This window comes from Pogona vitticeps, chromosome 3, assembly GCF_051106095.1.
Source record: "Pogona vitticeps strain Pit_001003342236 chromosome 3, PviZW2.1, whole genome shotgun sequence".
Taxonomy (NCBI): Eukaryota; Metazoa; Chordata; class Lepidosauria; order Squamata; family Agamidae; genus Pogona; species Pogona vitticeps.
Genome location: NC_135785.1, coordinates 36,743,079 through 36,764,237, shown reverse-complemented (window position 1 = coordinate 36,764,237; position 21,159 = coordinate 36,743,079). Strand labels below are relative to the sequence as shown.

Sequence of the window (21,159 nt, the reverse complement as noted above, 5' to 3'; positions counted from 1 at the left end):
GGTCGCAGTTGCCCGGGCTCCTTTCTGGCGCGCGCCGCCCGCGAGCTGGTGCTGCGCCCCTCTCTGGGTCCGGCCGATCCTCTCGCGACTCGCCACTTTAACGCCTTGCTTGCAGCAGCGCGCCCCGGCCTGGTGACGTCACGCGGGTTTCCACTTGTGATCCCACCGACGAGCAATCGTCGGCTCCGCCACTCCCTGGAAATAATACCATTTTCTTGGAAGGGGGGTGGGGAAGCGGAAGTCGCTGGCTGGTTACAGTGGGAGGCTCCCACCCGTTTTTTTGCCAAGCAAGAGCAACAGTTGGAATCCTCTCGAACAGCAACATGTGCATGCGTACAGCCGTTGCAATGGGATTGTTCAAGGTTCTGATGAGACTGCTATATCGGGTTGTCAACTCTAGCACATTAATAGGAATGCACAGATGTTTCGTTATGATTGCAAAGCTTGACAAACAGGGAAATGAAAACAGCAGTGAAGCAGCGTGTGCGTAAACTCTGTGCATTGTTCTAGTCTTGTGTATCTTTTTAAAAAGGAAAAAAAAACAGTCTCTTTTAGGAATAACTGCTTCATTTCCCCCCACTTTTGTTTGCTAGTAGCATTTGAGAAAGTGTGTAATGAAGAATAGGAACATTTAGGCAGGGCATTATCTTAAAGCAATGCACTAGAAGCAAGACAGGATCTTCTGGATGCTGATTTAGATGAGGAAGTCCATAAGCAGAAGAGAAGGACCACACAGACACATCCACACCCCCTTCAGATCATGCTCCTCAGCAACTGATACATAGAGTGGTGCCAGAATGAGACTGAAGGTAATGTATACCTTTTGTGACTAGTAGCTGTTGATCTGCCATGAATTTTCCTAATCCCCTTTGAAAGCTGTCTAAACTGGCAGTCATCACTATGTTTTACAGTAGTAAATTCTGCAGTTTAACTACCCGCTGAATGAAGAAATATTTCCTTTCATCTGTCCCAAATCTTCTACCATTCCGTTTTAGTGGATAACTCCGGGTTTTAATATTAAGAAAGAGGGGAGAAAATCTGTTCTTTACACACCCTGCATAATTTCATACATCCTTATTATTCCTTTCTATTATTTCCTAAACAGCCCCAAACTTTGCAACTTTTCTTCATACAGGAGTTACTTGAGATCCAATTGGCTTGACGTGATCTAGGATCCACTTGTTTGTCTTTCTGGCAATCTAGGGCATCCCCAGAGCTCTTCTCTAGCACCATATTTCAAACTTTTTTTCCTGTCAGCTATTTTAACTGTCCAGCTTTCACACCCATACATCATGGTTGGAAATACAAGAGTGTGGATGGTCTTGGTCTCCTTACATGTGATGACCTTTTCTAATTCCTTCATTGCTGCCTGGAGGCAGGCGGTGCAGCATGGCCTCTCCCAATTTGAAGAGACACTTGTTCATCAGGCCGAAGCAAAGAGGCAGTCCCAAACCAGCCAAATCAGGGAGCTGGAAAGGGGACAGATTGTACTTGTCTTCAGTGTGGAAGGGATTGTCACTCGAATTGGCCGTCTCAGCCACACTAGACATTGTTCCTAGACCTCTTTTCAGAGCACATTACCATAGTCTCTTGAGACTGAAGGATGCCTATATTGCTGGCCATCCAAGTCTTAGACTTCATCTAATTTCTTGGTTGCAGTATCCATTTGTATGATACTTGCTATTTTATTTTCCATTCCTTTTCTGATTTTTCCAACATGGGATTCCTACCACCTCCTTGCCTTTTTTTTTACCTGAGCCACAAACAGGGTCCACATTTGTGTCAGACTATCTGTAACAAGATGTCTTTAGAGACATTCAGTCCCAAAGACATTCAGCACCTATAAATGCAATATATGTTGAAATACATCTCGTGCACTGATAACACCTTGCAGTGAGTCTGTGAAGATTCTCAGTCATCCAGGTGAGATTATCTGGAAGTTGAGTTATTATTTAGTTTATTTATTTATTACTGGATTTTTATCCCAGCCTTCTAGACAGAAGTCTACTCAGGGTGGCTCACAATATATTGTGTATAAACAACTTAAAAACAGCAATTAAAATCTACAATAATACTGTAGATATAGGGCTTAGTTTCCAGCCTCCTGATCATCCTAGTTGCCCTGCTCTGAACTTGTTCCAGTTTGTCAGCATCCTTCTTGAATTGTGAAGTCCAGAACTGGACACAATACTAAATATGAAGCCTAACGAGAGGGGGACTATATTTCTGTTAATGCAGCATAAAATAGCATTTGCCTTTTCTGTAGCCACATGGCACTGTTGGCTCATATTCAGCTTGTGATCTGCAACAATTCCATGATCCTTCTCACTCGTAATATTGCTGAGGTGGGTATCCCCCATCTTGTAACTGTGTTTTTGGTTTCTTTTTCCTAAGGGCAGTACAGTACTGTACTTCACATTTATCCTGTTGAATTTCATTATGTTGTTTGCACCCCAATACTATTCTGTTTCTGTCTTCCAGGGTATTATCTATTTGATAGGCTCATTTGGATCAGTGGAACTTACAGAGGAGATGACTCATTAAATCTCTACTGATTCAGTGGGCCTACTCTAGTACAGGCCTAATACTATGCAGTGGGATTTCTTAAAATGTTGAATGAAGTAGCACATCTAAGGAAATAGTTAATATGTGACCTTGCACAGGATATTTATCATTTGCTATTACTCCCTTTGTTCCTTGCCACTCCCTGGCAGAGATGGGAAATGCTACTTTTAAATGACAATTCCCAGAACTCTTCTGGCAACATAACCAAATTTCCATGCTGTCTGGGGATTCTGGGAGTTATAGTCCAAAAATAACATTTCCATCTCTGCTCCCTAAATTATTCTACTGTGCACTATGCCAAAACACTGGACTCTTCTCTGTTCAACCCTGTTTCCTTGAATGAGATTCCACTCAGATGTTTTCTAAAATACCAATGTCCTGCAAAACTTTCCTAACTATTACAGTCTCAATTTACATGACGTTTTACTCCCTGATCCTTAGTACTGGGAACTTTTGTGATTTTTCACTATGCTAATTGTGTACACCTCTGAGTAAATGTGAACGCCTACATAGTATAGTGGATAGAGTTTCAGACTAGGATTTAAGAAGCCTGGATTCAAATCCCTGCTTGGCCATGGATTTGATAGGGAGTGGCGTTGCTAAAACCATTCTTTAAATATCTTGGATACCTTGAAATCATTCTATTGTTGTCTGCAATGCCTGATTACGTGTATTGTTTATATGGTTTGGTAACTACATAAGAGCCATGGTTTCCACAGGGGAGCAGTTCCAAGCCCCCCTACAGATGCCGGAAAGTGTGGATATTACAAGCCCTATATATTGCATAGTCTCTGGTTCTCTATAGTGGCTAGTTCTGGTATTATGGAAATACATATTTCTGGTTTTTTAATTGATATTTTCAGGCAGCAGATAACTGCAAGCATAGGCATTGATTTTGTGGATACTGTGGTCCTACTGTATGTGATAGGAGTTGGTGAGTGAGGAATGTTGGTAAGAATAGTTCCAATTGGTTTGGCGAAAAAATAATAAAGGAGGAAGAGAGGGTTAGACAGATCAATCTGGAGTCACATGTAGGGCACGTCTGGTGTTGGAGATCAGAGAGAGGATGGTTTTGGAGTCTGGGGTCTGATAGAGTAGTATGAGAGAAAGATTGTGGGGAACAGGTAATAGAGTAAAGGAATTCACTGTATAAATTTGAATCCTAGGGATAAATAATATTCTTTGTAAAACTATTCAAAATGAGTGGTGCTGAGTTCAGTACCTGAACTACTTACTATTTTTGGTTGTTGAGAAAAGCTGAGTGAATTTTAGCATGAGTTTATTAAACATATATACCATATTTTTTTCATTTATAACACGCACGCCCCCACTTTTATAACCCCAAAATTCAGAAAATTAGCTTTGAAAATTCGGCCTCTGGGCTCAGAGTGTTGGACATTTTGAATCTCTGTTGAATCTGAGACTACAGGCTCCACCTCCAAGGAAGTGTGTTCCAGTTGGTTTGTTCAGGATCAGCTGATATCAGTTCCATAAGGTTCATGATTGGAGGAAGCTAAGCCTCCTAACTGAAGGAAGCCTGTTTACAGAGGCAAGGTATGTGCCGTTTTGTTCTCTCCTCAACTATCTCAGCTTACTTCAGTGTATAAGATGCACCTCAATTTTTAGTGTAATGGTTTTAGGAAAAAGTAGCATCTTATACATGGAAAAATACAGTAATACCTTCATAAGAAAAGTAAACTGAACATGTTTGGTAATTTGCAAATTTAAAGATCAGACTCATAAAAAAGAGAGCATAAAAGATTCTGAATCTAATCATTTTTTTGCACTGGATGCAGAATCAATTTTTTGTGTTGGGCAACCAACTACAAGTATTAATTAGACTGTGTAGCCAAGAAATCTTAAGTGAAGGTTTGTGTTTAATGTGATGACTGAACTAGGCATAGGAAAAATGAGCTTCTAGTATACTCCAAGGTAATGAGGAGTGCTTCTTTTCTATAACTGTGGAAGTGTCTATAACATGGTAAGAGCTTTAGTTAAGCCTCAGTGGGATGGCACTTAGAAAAAGATAATCTAAAACATGGAGTTACATTCTTAACCTAAAGCTGGCAAAGTAGGGTGGTATCTCTTGAGTTGAGACTTTAAGATAGGAAAATTTGTCATTCTGTGATGGTTCTTCTATGCAAGTCCAATGCACCTAAAGATAATAAAGATTAAAGACAATATTCTAAGTCAAGATGACAAAGAACACACAACATAGAGTTAGAATAAAAAGCATTAATTAAAAGCCATTTCTGGTGCAATGAGCACCATTTTCCAGCCAAGCTTGAAATATTTTAAGTCCCAAAAGCCTTCCTAAAAAGGCAGGTCTTCCCTTCCTGGCAAAATGCCAGTGGTGAATTCACAAGGGAGACCTCTGATACTGACTGGCTGAAGAAATACAACACTACAAAATATGAATAAACATTGGGAAACAAAACTGTTAAGACACAGGTGCATTCTGTGAGAAAAAGCAACATTTTGATGGCAATCAAATCTAGGTACAGAGACAGAAAACGTATTTGGTGGATGGGATTTGAAAAGTTAGCAGTGTATGGGCCAAGGAGTTAAATAGAGACCACCAGTAATGTTGGTAGGAAAAGGCAAGAACAAATAACTGCAAAAGTAGTTACAAATATGATTTATGGAACTTCTCAAAGGGGTTTAGTCGTAGAAACAACTGAAAATACATGTGCACTATAAAAACACACAAAGTTACAGGACTAAAGCAAATTGCTAATCTCAACTAGAACAGACCCACTGAATCAACTGAATTTTAGTAAGTCAACTCTAATGCAAGTTCCACTGACTCAACAGGTCTACTCTATTTGGGAGCAAGAACTCAATTTAGCCGACACATCCTAAAAACTGATTTATCTGTGTTCATCCTCTGCTTGGTGCTGTTGGGAGGATTGGACCCTATTAGGCTAAACAAGGGTGCGACTACAAAGTGAAGGAAAGTTATATTATTTCCTATGAAGTAACACCAGGGATCCAGGTCTTCAGTTTACACAGCCATACATGGAAAGAGGAGAAGAGCCCTTTTGCACCTTGTTTACAGCTCTGTTGAAGCACCTGTAGGAGGAGTAGCTTAAAATAATTGCCTTAACAAGTTGTGGAAAGGCTTTCTTTCTGTCATTTCCTCCTCTGGTCAGCTTTTGTGTGTGCATGTTTATGTACTGTAGGCCATCAGTGTTGGCACCAAGCTGTTTTTGAAAAAAAGAGTCTTACTTGCTTTGTTTCTAAGCTGTAAAAAATGTGTTGCTCATCCTTGATTTTTTTTTTTAATGAAAGTCCTGTCGAGACTTCCAAGAGGTTTTGCTTCATCCTTAGAAAAAGAAAAATAAGTATTTCTACAAGGCTTCGCTCACCATTCATCATTGTGTGCTGGCATGGTGGCTTTTTTCCATTGGCTTAAGCAATCACATGTCTGAACCAATACAAATCAATCCATTGTTTAAAGAACTTCAAAAAGAAGTCCTAGCAGCGGAGGGGAAAACTACAGATTGGGGGGGGGACTCTGGGATGATTTGTATTTATCTTTGTGTCACATGATCAACACAAAAAATACTGCAAACCAGCCTATCCCAAACCTGTTGCATTTTCTGTATTTTTCCTAGTGTAGTTACACTACAGAGGATTTTATAACATCCTGGAGATGAACAGAAGGAGAGCGGCATTATTAAACTGAAGTTCAGACTGGCCAGCTGCAGATATTCAATTATTGGTCTGAGAACCTAATGTGGGGCCAGTGCTTTTGATGTCTAATATTAGTCCTACACTTCACACTACTCAGGGAAGTGAATCGTCCAGAAGCAGAACAACACACACTTTCATTCATTTTACCTCTTTTCAAAGTTGTGGACTTTGTTTTACCATGTTTAACAAAAACAAAACACAAAGTATTGTGGTGCCTTTGAGACTAACAGGTTTAATGGGAGCTTTCATGCATTACAGTTCACTCCCCCGGACCCACGGAATACAGGGCCACAGGTTTATATATGTAATGTACATGGCTGTGGGACAGGGATCAGAGTGAAACGGGATACAGAAGATAGAATAGCATTAACACTGGTTAATGGAACTCCCACAAACATCTGGGTTATATGTATTGCTAATGCTGAGTGTCAGCTGTAGATATTCATCAATCAGGCTTTTGCCATGAAATGTAGATGAAAAATGTCCTTCTGTCAAGAAAGAGTTAGGGTGTGGCTACACTGCAATATACTCCTCTTTTGCATGACACAAATAGATTCAAAATTTCCTGACAACACCATGTTGTTGTAAGTGCAGATAAGTCCGAATTGGAACATCTTCCTCTGAAATCTGTTTTTGATTTTTTTTTTTCTCAACAACATCTGCTTTGAGATAAGTTACAGAATGTCCTGGGAAGTTGAATATTTTAATGTGACTTATGTACGTTGTCATTTCCAAAGTCAAAAGGGAGTTTTGTCCATTTATTATTTTGTGTAGAATTTGTTCTGTTTGGCCTATGTAGAATATAGAGGAGCACAGCTGGCAGAAAATGGTATCAATCATATTAGAAGTTGGACATGTAAATGAGCGGCCTCCATACTTTGTGACTGATATTTTTGAGAGCTGTAATGGTGCTGCCAGCACCATATTGGGACCATATTGGGGGTTTGTAGCAAAAATAATCTGCTTATTCCTTTTAAAGATGCATTTTACTGTGAACATGGCTTATGTTTATGGGAAACATTAAAGCTTGTAGAAAGTACAGTATTTTTCAAGCTTAGGGAAACTTGTTTTTACACTTTGAGCCTTTGCTTCTAGGTGGCAGTAGTTAACCAAATTTAGGAGTTCACACTGTAAGAGGAATCTCCCTTCTCTTTTTAATCGGGAACATTTTCAATTTCCTTCTACACCATTTATTTCTGAATAATTTATAGCTAAAGTGCTTTTGTGAAGATTGGTGCATTCAGTTATTTAAATTCAAGATAATGACTTTGTCAGGAAAAAAAAACTCAGAATGATTACACATGTTTCACTATTCCCATGAGCTGTCTACAACCAAATGTAACATTATGTTGATCTCCCTCTTGTTCAGTCCAGTATGGAAGGGATGGAAGCACACTCAGGCTTTCCACTGTGTCCCGTTACATCCAGTGCTGACCTATTTTTAAATGCCTAAGTAGGAAGAAACACCCTCATTCATAACGCTAAAGATAACATGTTTTTGTTTTGTTTTTTGGCAGGATCCCTTTTTTCAATTAATGATGAGTTGTGCTTCTGTATAACCTTTTCTCATCCATCCAAACTTGAATGTATTTGCATTTGGCTGGGAATATCAATGCAGTCTTTGCTGAAGAAGCATGTCAAGGAATCATTTGTCATCTGGCCTCGTAGTTCCCACAGTTTGTCTTTTTTATGTTGAAAAGCAGTTGGCTGTATTTGTTAGAGAATTGTATGAATATATAGGCTTTTAAAAGTCATGGCAGGCAAAAGGATCAGGACTCAGAAGTGCTATTTCAACAGTATGGTCATTTCAGAGATGGTTTCTCAGGCATGTTTAAAGAGCAACATTCTTTGTATACTCGTAGATCGTGAGCTTGGAACTGTTTAGAAACTCCCAGAATCCCCATCCAGCATGACCACTGCTCAGGGGATTCTGGGAGGTATTGTTTTAAGAAAAGCCTTCTCCAAGCTTAAATTATACCCACCTGTTTACCACATCATTTATGTTTGTATGGAGGCAAAAACCAACAAATGAGGGCAAAGCAGGGGAATATGGAGGCTCTACACATAGGGGAGAGATTGTGGAACCATAGTGTTTCACCCAGCCCCTAAACACCAGTGAACCGGTTTCTTATTTCTCCTGTTATAGTGATACACTTGTTTCAGTGGGGGTAGCTTTCAAGCAGCCAGTAATAATCCTGCATGATTCATTAAGAGCTACATCTACTTGTTTGGCATGTGCTGAGTTAAACTATATGGCACAAACATATTCTGCTGTATAGTAGAACAGAGCCAACATTGTTGTTCTTATTGTCTGTGGGTGTTCATCCCAGTCTAGCCTAACCAGTTCCATGTGTATGTTATTTCTGTTGGCAGCTTTCTGTTTGGTGTTTAGACATTGTTTTTTCTAGGTCAGGATTCAAAGGCAGAACATAGAAGGAGCTTCCCTGAAGAATGGAAGGCACTGCAAGTATACTTGGGCATCCCCTGGGCAATGGCACGCAGCCGGCTAATCTTTCTTATCCAGAAGCACTGTAGTGTAAACATGCCGGTTCTGGTCATAATCATTAAGCTTTGAAGCATAGGCAGCACATTTATTGTAGCAATACGATGCTCATCAAAAATGCTAAACACATGTGCATCACTGATTATGTTGCTATTATGTGCCATCAAGTTGGTTCTGATTTATGGTGCAGATTTGCAGAAGCTCTGTGTGGATTTTTCTTGCTGTGTAATCCCACCCATTGTTAAGTGACCAGTTTCACTGGTCTCTGAATTTAGAAACAGGGAATACATCACTTTGTATTTTGTCTCTTGGAACCACACAGCCAGGTGACCTAAGGGGCTCCTCCTGTGGGAGTACATTTTTGGCAAAGACCACTGCACGTGTTATGGAACTAAAGATATTTTTCAGGCATGTACAATGTCATTTGCTACATTAGATCGGCCTCATCAGTTTATCTGCAAGCCTGTGTGTATAATTTGCAGCTCACCTTGACCATTTTCCCCCTTCCCCCTAGTTTTAAGTTTTTTATATACCTTGAAGATTTCAAGACTGATGCATTATTTGCAGAAGTGTTGAAATGAAGAAGGTAGCTATGCCTGTTTCATTTTATTGGATTCCTATTATAAATACAAATATACAAATATAAATATGCAGAGCAGACGTACAGAAACATATGCATAGAAGCAGTCTAACTGTTGTTGCATTGCTTTCAACAGAATACAGATATACTGCATATCCAAATAGCCATGCATGCACTGAAACATACACATTGAAAGCACATACTTGGTAGACTCGCCTCTCAGCGGTGCACATGCCTGCTACAGAACCCAGTGGCTGAGCACTTGGGGTGAAAGGCCCCTTCATGTGAACCACTGATAGAAGTGGCCCTGCTGTTAGGTAGAGGGGGGTGCCTGCCTCAGGTAGCTGAATCTGAAAATGAAGGAAGCTGAGAGTTATTTGCAAAATCAAGCCTCTTTACATATATAAGTCATTGTTTCAAGTAAAGTACAGTGGGGTCTCTACTTAAGAACTTAATCCGTATTGGAAGGTGGTTCTCAAGTTGAAAAGTTCTTATGTTGAATCTGCATTTCCCATAGGAATGCATTGAAAACCATTTAATCCGTATCTGCTCTTTTCCGTCCATAGAAACTACAGTGGAACCTCTACTTAAGAACTTAATCCGTTTTGGAATGGTGTTCTTAAGTTGAAACGTTCTTAAGTTGAAGAAAAATTTCCCATAGGAATGGACTGAAAACCAATTAATCCGTTCTGGCTGTTTTTTTGTTATGTAGAGGTGCGTTCGTACATTGAAGCATTAGTTCCCATAGGAACTAATGCAAAGCTGGTTAATACGTACTCTACCACTAGGGGGAGAATTTTTTTTAACCTAAGATGACCTAAGGTTAAAAAAAGAGCAGGAAAGGTTTTTTTTCCTGTTCTTATCTTGGATTTCTGTTCTCAAGTAGAAGGAAAAAATTTAGCAAATTGAGCTGTTCTTAAGTTGGATTGTTCTTAAGTAGGGACGTTCTTAAGTAGAGACCCCACTGTATGAGTGTATGTAAAGCATTTTTGGCCCTGATTTCTTTGGTGACAATAGAAAACGGTAAATAGAAATAGATTATATTATAGAGCCTAGCTTGAAAAATTACTTCTTAAAAGGAATTTGTTCCAGTTATTCATTTTAATGTTCCAAAATTAGTTCGTCATTACTCATTACAAAGTAAAACCAGCATTCCTGCCTTTGAGGGAGTCTTCTTTCTCATCTACCATCCCTCAGGCACTGGGTAAGAGACAGTGTCCTGGGAGAGTTTTTGGCCTGGACTCCCTTGGCCCTGCAGGACTGGGCCCTTGCTGCTTCTGCCTGCCCCACCCCATCCTCAACATCAGCCACCTGGCTCGGAGGAGAGAAGGGGCTTTAGAAGGGAGTGTTGTTGTTTTTAATTATTATTAATCGCCATCAGGTTGCATAGAGACCCACAGTGGATCTGAGGGAACAGGAAGGAGGGAGGGGGCAGCCATTGAGGTGGTAGTGGGTAGGGGAAGGAATGGCGGTGGGGGTAGAACATGCCCACATAGGAGAAGAGAGGTTAGATATCTTACATCTATCCCCTCTTCTAGTCCTACCCCCAACCAGATGGTTTCAGGTGACCATATCAGTAAACCCTCAAGCCACAGGATGCTGTTCATGAATGCCAGGTCAGTACAAAAGATTGCCCTCATCCATGATGTAATTATGGATCTGGGTGCTGACCTGGCATGCATTACTGAGACTTGGGTGGGAGAGGAGGGTGTTGTCCCCCTCTCCCAGCTGTGTCTGCCTGGGTACTCGGTCCAGCACCAATGTTGCTCGGAGGGTTGGGGAGCGGGAGTGGCTATAGTCTATAGGAGTTCTATCTCCTTGACCAGGCTTCCTATCCCTTTGAGAGGAGGTCTTGAGGGCCTGTATTGTGTGTTGGGCTTATGAGACAGATTAGGGATTCTATTGGTGTACCGCCCACCCTGCTGCGTACCAACAGTCTCCCTGCCTGGCTGACAGAGGTAGTCTCGGACCTGGTGTTGAGGACTCCCAGGCTGTTGGTGCTGGGGGACCTCAACATCCATGCCGAGGCTGCCTTGACTGGGGGGCTCAGAACTTCATGACAATCATGGGGCTGTCTCAATGTGTCATCGGCCCGATACATGAGAAGGGCCATATCTTGGACCTGGTTTTCTCAACGGGACTGGAAGATGGTGGTTTGGATGTGGAGGGGCTGGTTGTGACCCTATTTTCATGGTCAGACCACTTCCTGGTCAAGTTTAGTCTGTTGGCTTCTTCCCTCTGCAAGGGTGGCGGATCTACTAAGATGATCCTCTCTCGGAGACTAATGGATCTGGATGGTTTCCTGAACACTCTGGGGGTTTATCGATCTGATATGGTCAGCGCTTCTGTTGAAGCTCAAGTCACCCTATGGAATAGGGAGATGACCCGGGTGGTTGACACTATTGCGCCTAAGCGCCCTCTCCCTGCACGCAGAGCCCAGACAGCTCCCTGGTATAATTCTGAACTGCAGGCGATGAAGTGAGAGGAGAGACGGCTGGAGCACAGGTGGAGGAATTCCCACTGGGAGTCCGATCGAACACGACTTAGAGCCCATTATTCGTGGCAATATGGCTGGCGAAACAGCAATATTTCTCCAGCCACATTTCTTCCTCAGAATGTCGTCTGGCAGAGCTGTTTCGCGTGGTCCGGGATCTTCTTCAACCGGGAAATCTGTTGGAGGTCCCGGACTGCTCATCAGCTCGCTGTGATAAGTTTGCCATTCATTTTGAGGGGAAAATCGCTCAGATTCACAGTGGGTTGGACTCCACCATTACTGAAAATCAGAGGATGTGTCCAGTGTGCCGTGTTTAGGTCATATATTAATGGATGAGTTTCAATTGTTGAGACCTGAGGATGTGGACAGGCTGCTTGGATCTGTCCGTTCTACCACCACTCCGCTCAACCCTTGCCCATCAGGGGGGTTCACATTTGGGTCCAGGAGGCTGTGAACGCCTCTTTGAGAGAGAGAGTGGTCCCTACCACCCTGAAAGAGGTGGTAATTTGACCACTCCTTAAAAAGCCTAACCAAGGCTGGTGAATAACTACTGACCAGTGGGGAACCTCCCTTATTTGGGCTAAGTGTTGGAGCAGGTTGTGGCCGGACAACTCCAGGTGCTGCTGAATGAAACGGATTTTCTGGATCCATTTCAAGCAGATTTCAGGCCGGGTTTTGGTACAGAGACTACCTTGGTCATCCTGTACGATGACTTTTGCTGGGAGAGAGACAGGGGGAGTGTGACCCTTTTGATACTCCTCGACCTCTCAGTGGCTTTCGACACCATTGACCATGGTGTCCTTCTGGATAGGTCAGCTGGGTTGGGAGTTGGGGGCACTGCTTTACTGTGGTTCCGCTCCTTCCTTGCCGACCGTGTCCAGAGGGTGGTGTTGGGGGACAGTTGCTCTGCCCCATGGCGCTCTACGTGGGGCTTCCTTTGAGGTTGCTGCGGAAATTACAGGTGGTGCAGAATGCGGCGGCCAGATTACTCAGTGGAGTGAAAAAATTCCAACATATTTCGCCCACTCTGGCTGCATTGCATTGGCTGCCCATCAGGTTCCGCATCGACTTCAAAGTGTTAACGCTTACGTATAAAGCCCTAAACGGTTTAGGGCCTCGATACCTGGCAGAACGCCTACTCCCACCAAGTTCTACCCGGGTCACACGGGCGAGCCAGGAGGTGAGGCTGAGGAGCTTAACGCCGAGGGAGGCCCAAAAAGAGAAAACAAGAAATAGGGCCTTCTCGGCGGTGGCTCCTCGCCTGTGGAATAATTTACCTCCTGGTATTCGCGGAGCTCCCTCGCCGGGCACCTTTAAGAATCTATTAAAGACCTGGATGTTTCGGCAGGCCTTCTCACCAGATTACTTTTGATTTTCTTTTCTCCTTTATTGTTTCTTTACTCTAATTGTTTTGTAATTTGTTGTTTTATTTTATTGTATTTTATCTTTGTTGTTGGCCGCCTAGAGTAGTCCACCGTGACTAGATAGGCGGGATATAAATTAAATAAAATAAAAAAATAAAATAAAAATAAATTGATACTGTCCCCCATGCTGTGTAACATCTACATAGAACCACTGGGAGAGGTCATCAGGAGGTTTGGGCTGAGGAGTCAGCAATATGCTGACGACACTCAGCTCTACCTTTTGTTTTCCACCAATCCAGGTGAGGCAGTTTCTGTGCTGAACTCGTGTCTGAACCTGATAATGGACTGGATGAGGGTTAATAAATTGAAACTCAATCCAGACAAGATGGAAGTGCTGTTAGTGAGGGCTTCGTCAGACAGGCTGGATGGCCATTTCCCTGCCCTCAGTGGGGTTACACTTCCCCTAAGGGACAGGATCCACAGCCTGGGGGTGCTCCTGGGCCTCAGTCTAACTCTGGAAGCCCAGGTGGACTCGGTGGCCAGGGGCACCTTCCTTCAGCTGCGTAAATTGTACCATCTATGGCACTACCTGGATGAGCGGAGTCTCAGGAGAGTTACACACACACTGGTAACATCTTGTATAGATTATTGCAATGCGCTCTACGTGGGGCTGCTTTTGAAGACAGTCCGGTGACTGCAACTGGGCCAGAATTGAGCTGTGCGGCTGGTGAGTGGTAGGGCCACTAGGGGACATATCGAGCCAATTCTGATTAAATTACATAGGAATGCATTGACATTTAATTAATGCGTTCCTATGGGGGGGAAGTCAGAAACCAAAAAAAGTCAGAAAAAAGTCACTTGCCAGGTACAGTAGACCGAGCCCTGCTCCTCATAGTGCCTTGGTAGCCTCGGAACAACCAGACTCTGCGTGAGCAGAGCGCCGAACAGCTGAGAGTTGGCAGCCAGCAGAGAGGTGGCAGCCATTTTGGAGAGGTGGCAGCCATTTTGAGAGGTGACTTTTTTCCTGACTTTTTCTTGGTTTCTGACTTTTTTCCCCATAGGAGCGCAATAATTAAATTTCAGTACTTTCCTATGGGAAAACGCGCTTCGCAATACGAGATTTTCGCTAGACGGCATTAACTGTGGAATGGATTAATTTCATCTTGCGAGGCACCACTGTATCTATTTTAATTATATTTTAATTGTTTTATCTTTTTATTGTATTTTAATTTCTGTAAGCCACCCAGAGACCTTTGGGTAGAATGGGCGGCACATAAGATAAGATAAGATAAGGATAAATGGATAGATGGATAGATAGATAGATAAAGATTTTTAAAGGAAGTTTGCTATGTTGTTTATTTCTTTCTGTATTAAAAGTAGTTTGATGATAAAACCTAGCAATTCCCTATCAAAATTTTGGTATTTAAAATGCCTAAAAATGCACTAGAAAATATCACTCATTATGTAAGATTGGTGTTGTTCTCACACATTACTTTACCCTGAAGTATGTTTGTCATGCCCTCAGTGCTAGAAAGAGTAAGTTGTTATATAGGAATGTATTACTTGCTAGACCACTGCTCCTGAGCTTGTGCCTGCCACCCAGCTGACAGGCGTGTGCATGCTGAGAGACAGTGGCTGGGTCCTGGCAGGGAAGCTGAGCCCACTGCCTCTGAGGATGGTGGCGGCAGAGGACGTGGCAACAGTGGCAGGAGCAGGTAGAGAGGCAATGAGAACAGTGGGAAGAGGGTGGGCATAAGTTGGGACCTGTCTCCAAATGCTCTCTAGCCTCCTCCTGTTTCTCTTCAGTGCCGCAGCTGCTGGTTATACCAAGCAGCTGAACAGGCTCGGGAATGAAGGGGGTGTTTTGGAGCGATCATGTCAGCTGCCCTAGTGGTGGCAGCATACCATTTAAATGATAAGAGCTAGATTCAAAGCCCCCTGCTATGTCATAGATAAAACAGAGAAGTAAACTGATGGAATTAGACTAGGATGTCCATTTCTGTTAAGATGTTAATCCATTAGTTAAGATAGTATACAATTCATTGATGAGAGGCTAGCTTGTTGATTCTAAATCTATAGTTTAATTTTCCATTTCAACTGTTTTATGGATGGATCTTCAGATCTTTACCCTCACCTTCCAACACTTTCCATGACCTTATTTAACAACCTGTCTCGCATCCCTGTATAGTTGTTTTCAGTTATCAATAACAGCTCTGTTTCCTTCATACTTTATGCTTTTTAAGATGGAGTTCTATCATGCCAAGATTTGAGAATACAGGTTTTCTGGCTCATGATTTGCTTCGTGCCCATTTCTGAATATACAGTGGTGTTCTGCATAGCGACGTTAATCCGTTGCAGGATTAACGTCGCTATCCGGATTCGTCGCTATGCGAACGTTTAATGCGTTCCTATTGGGGAAAAACTCACCGCTATGTGGGGAATCCTCCATCCGGCCACCATTTTCACCACCCGGTAAGTGAGGGCAGCCCGCGAAAACGCGGGCGGCCATTTTGTTGACCCGCCAGCCATTTTGGAACCGCCGATCAGCTGTTCCCAAAACATCGCAATGCGAAGATTGGTAAGCGAAACGCTTACCAATCATTGCAATGCGATGTTTTGCCTATTAAAACATTGCAATGTGATCACATTAGCGATCGCAAAAAACACGTCGCTATGTGGATTCGTCGTTAAACGGTGCGCTTGTTAAATGAGGCACCACTGTATTTGTTATGTCTTGCCTTTTCTCCAGTTAACTGATGGCAGTGTATTTGTCTGTCATCCTTCCCACTTTTTATTCAAAATAACCCTATGAAGTAGGTCAGGGTGAGACAATATGTGTGACTCATTGTAACCCATGAGTTTCCCAGCCATTCGGATTTCAAGGCAAGGCTTCTGGGTCACAGTCAACTATTCTAACCATTATCATACACCATGCTAATTGGGGGATTCTGAAAGTTGTAGTCCCCGAAGAAACTTTTCTAATCTCAGGGGGGAAAATCCCACCAACTGCTCTTCCTAGCTCAGTTTGTTTGCAAGGGCAGCATTCAAATCCTGGAGCTGTTTAAGGAGTTAATCTGAGGAGCTGAACCTTGACTCAAGTGGCATTTTGTTGTGATCCCTTAACATTTGAGTGCTGACAGACTGCTGCTCAAAACAGTGGAGTTCTCCATTTCATTCAGCACCTATCTGGCGATTGGGTTTGTGTGTTAAGATGAAATAGCTGGAAGGAAGGCTAAACCTCTGCTACCTATTCATGGTGGCTCCAACCCCTGTCCCTATGTGCTTATTTAGAAATAAAGAAAATGATCCCTCATACACAGTCTATTGACCAAGGTCGTTAGAACTGGAACAGAAGTAGCAAAGACAGCCTTTGGGGCCCATTGCTCCCGGAAAGTAACATCTGGTCTCTGCACATGCAAAGAGATTGCAATGGTCAATACATGGCAAAGATCTAGGATCTGTCTCCAGATACAGTGCACAGTTGTCCGTGCAAGGGGTCTCTAAAGGCATCATGTGAAACCAATGTGCCAGACATGGGATGCAACAGGGAAGCCAGCTACCTGGTCAAGATTTCCATCAATGCTTATTTCTGCCCAGCATATATGAAAGATATCCAAACCTAACCTAAAAACAACAAAAACTCTGTGGTCCTTTCACAATAAGCAAGGGCAGGTAATGACTTCATTGTTATTGTCACATAACTTCATGACAGAACCAACTTGTTGTTTAGTTAAGTCATGTCTGACTCTTCGTGACCCCATGGACCAGAGCATGCCAGTCCTTCCTGTCTTCCACTGCCTCTTCCATGACTGAGCAAGGATTCGAACCCATGCCTCCTGAGTCCTGTTGTTCTGTCCACTTCACCACATTAGGTATTGATACCTTTATTAGATAATTTTTTAAAAAATGCTAGCTTTCAACATATATTTGTTTTCATTAGGCTATGCACCAATATATTGGGGATTGTGGAGAGAGAAAAAGCATATGAACATGCCAAAAAGGTATTCCAGTGTTCCTTTTATGGAAGCCACTCTATGTTTGAACTGAAGGAATATACCCCTTCCACAACTTTTTATTTTCTAGGCAGTGGGATCTGAAAAAGAGGTTGAGAATCTGGTGCTGGCGATATCCTGGTTCCTATGGGGACATGGTGGTGCTGCGGGCTAAACCACAGAAGCCTTTGTATACTACAGGGTCAGAAGACCAGCAGTTGTAAGATCGAATCCACGCGACAGAGTGAGCTCCCATCACTTTGTCCCAGCTCCTCGCCAGCCTAGCAGTTCGAAAGCATGTAAATGTGAGTAGATAAATAGGTACCATCTCGGTGGGAAGGTAAACAGCGTTCCGGGTCTAAGTCGCACTGGCCATGTGACAACGGAAACTGTCTTTGGACAAACTCTGGCTCTACGGCTTGGAAACGGAGATGAGCACCGCCTCCTAGAGTCGAACACGACTGACTAAATGTCAAGGGGAACCTTTACCTTTATGACCATAAACAGACTTCAGGACCTGAAATACCCAATGTAGTCAAACTATCCCATGAGTTTTTGGCAAGAAATGACTTTCTGGGAGTACAGAGGCCTCTGTGAGATGTTCTAAAATCCTCTGTGCAGAGCATCCCCATACAAGATGGGCTTTGCCAGATGTTTCTGCCAGAGTTTATTATTGTACTCTTCTGGACTATAACTCCTAAAATCTCCAGCCAATGTAGTGAAGATCAATATCGGCTTGCCAATTTTGGGAGATAAAGACCAAAAGTGTAAAATTTCTAAGGTGTGTTTGTGGCCTACATCGTCACCGCAAACACATTGCCAATGCTCAAATGTACAAGGAAAGGTCCCTGTTGGTGAAGACTGCTATAAGTGAAATGTCATGGAGAAAGTTGCATGAAATCAAGAGTGACCACAATGGTGTTACATCCTAGTAGTGATTTGTGCTATGTCCCTCTTTTTTATTCAACCCACTGTTCTCATACACTTATTCAAAATACAGATCCATGATTTTCTTTGCAACATATAAGGTGACTTACACAAGAAGAAATCATGGCTGAAATCCCATTGCTTAATGTATTGTCACAGTAGAGCAGACCCATTGAATCAGTGGGTATTGGATGAGTCAGCACCTACACACTGTTAGTTCCATTGATTCCAATGGGCCAACTCAAGTAGAGACATACTACTTGTATGCTAAAGTAACTCACAAATGAATCAGAGAAACTTATGAATCAAAGGAATTTGACCCAAAAAATTGTCACTGATACAATGGGCCTTCTCTAGTGAAGCTTACTACACTAAGCAACAGGATCTTAGCTATAATATCAGTAAGAATTATACTAAGTAGCATTAAAAGTAGCTACTGAAAGCAATACAAATCAGAATCAATAAAGAATGTAAAGAAAAACTTTAAAGTTAATTTAAAATTAAACTCCTACTGAAAAGAGAGTTGGAGTGTAATCCTATACTAACAAATGGAGCCCTCTCTAAGAGTATAAAACAATGAAATGGATACAAAAAATATTAATTGATCCAACATATTTTAGACTTTTGTGTGGCTGTGTTCTACAGTGTAATCAGATACCAGTGGCTTGTGGGCAATTGTTGGGAGCAGTGTTTCATCCTGACGTTTCATAGAGGAAGGCTGAAATCAGATGTCACTTCTAACCAGAGTTCCCCTGAGGAAGGATTGTTGTGAATAAAAGGGTCTAAAGTGTATTGGGCCAGTAATACTTTTGTTATGTTTAGCGATGTCTTCATAGCAGGATAGGTGAGTTCAGCAGGGCTGAGTGGCATTTTCCACATTTGTTGGCAGTCTAAGTGTTGTGCTACCAAGTGGGTGGAATGGGGGGGGGGGAGATAAGAGACTTATTTGCCTGTGTTGTATTTTCATTTAGAGAGTCAAAAATGGATTTATATGTAAAAACAATTTGTTGAATGGAAAATGCCCTTTCACACCCTCTAGTGGTAAAAAATGTTCTAAAAGTAAATAGATTTTTGTCTTCATGGGGAGCTTCAAAACATGGCAGAAGTGCCCTTCATGACCTCTATAGGCCAAAGAGAGACTTGAATAAAACATGTTTGAAAAAAATGTGGAACAGTGGGGGTGGCTGGGGAAATAGAAATGGTCCTGGATCTGCATGTTGCAATTAAACAATGAATTTTTAGTTTGTATTCTCGAACAATCCCACACACTACACCAGAACACAGACAGAATTCTAGCTCCTATCCTCTGAAGATGCCAGCCACAGAGACTGGTGAAACACTAGGAAGAAAAACCTCCAGAACACAGCCAAACAGCCCGAAAAACCTACAACAACCATCAATTCTTAGTTTGTTTTCACATTCCACCTTTCTTCCAAAAACAGTGCCCGAGGCAACTAAGATAAACCAGAATGAAAATCTAAATGCAAGGAATATATCTATTGGTTGTTGTAGGATTTTTGGGCTGTCTGGCCGTGTTCTTGAGAACCTCAAGAACACGGCCAGACAGACCAAAAAACCTACAACAACCATTGGATCCCAGCCGTGAAAGCCTTCGAGAATACAATATATATATTAATAATAATAATTGCATGCGATCAAGTCAATTCTGACTAATGGCAACCAGGATTTTCTCTTTGAGGAGTACTCAGAAATTTACCATTCCCCCCTTCTGGAGGTGCCCTGGGACAGTACTGCTTGTACAGTTATACTGTCTGGCTTTTCTGGGAAACGCACTGGGAAATCAAGGTCTAAACGTCCATGTTTTTAGGCAGATGCCTAACTCAATAAGCTGTTATTATTTTTTTTAGATCCTACTAAAACTTGACCAGCTTGTGCAAGCTTTCGAAGTCTCCGGAACTATTACCAGACAAGGTGTTTAAAGGATGGGGAGAAATATAATGATCTAAATGTTGCAGCCATGAGGTCTGCAGTGAAATTTACATATAATCTGACACCTGCATGCCTACCCAGAATAACTGCAACCTCTATCTTGGGACTAAGTAAATGAATTGATGGTCCATTTTAGGAAATAGAATTGGGGTGCCCTAAATCCTGTTATCCAGGATGGGACAGAATACAAAAGGAAGAAGTTTTTTAAAGCAATTATGATTGCTAGTTCTATTACTTTCAAGAAACTTCACACTACTATTTTTTATGCAACCAATTCATCAAGTACCTTTGGAAAAATAGCTTTTGAAAGTCTCCTTCAGAATTATGTCAAATTCATCCATCCACACTTCCTTGTAACAATTTTGAGTAGATTAATTATTTGAAATTGCATGCAAAACTTCAATGGAAATTAGCAGTATCATTTCATGCAATGCAAATTGCATGTAATTACATGGTATTATCTGGTAACTTACTACATAAACAGGAAAGTTAATTGCTTCTATCTAAACCAGATAAATTTGCAGCAGGCAGCTGCTTTTATGCACACACACTCAGTAATTCATAGGATATGCATACCTCGAGCTAAATTTCACTTCTTTTGTTTGTATACCACCTAGAAATAGAATTTGATGCCAAATGCAAAATGGATATGCTAATGAGCAAAAAAAATTATCCTAGTAACTACTCGATTTTTAAAAGCTGAATTTAAAATATTTAGGCTCCAGATTTACATTTTCCTCAGCACGAAGCTGGCATCAAATGTTATTTAATATACTGTGATATAAATATTTTGGTATTATTGGTATTGTGTTTTTTAAATCTCTACTGTGGATCAAGTAAGAAACATAAATAGTTCAAACAAAGAGTCTAGTTATGGTTGCTTTCTCATTGGTACACATACACTCAGAACAAGCCACCCTCGATAAATCCAAATCCCTGAAAAATATACAATGAAGCCCAAGACATTTTGCTTTCTGTGGCAAGTTGATATTCCCTCTTTCCATATACAGAAGTGATCTGGAATGGCAGCTGAATTTTTCTCCAGTTTTGCTAATGTGATGGTGCCATCCATTGTCTGAAAGAAGACA

The 21,159-nt window shown here is 41.9% G+C and overlaps 1 long non-coding RNA gene across 1 annotated transcript; it reads left to right on the top strand.

Annotated features, from left to right (window-relative positions):
* The first annotated feature begins 474 nt into the window (after positions 1-474).
* Positions 475-20,935, top strand: LOC144587823 (uncharacterized). Its single transcript, XR_013542991.1, has 2 exons — positions 475-809; positions 19,990-20,935. It is a non-coding gene; the product is annotated as an uncharacterized LOC144587823 (long non-coding RNA).
* Positions 20,936-21,159: the final 224 nt, after the last annotated feature.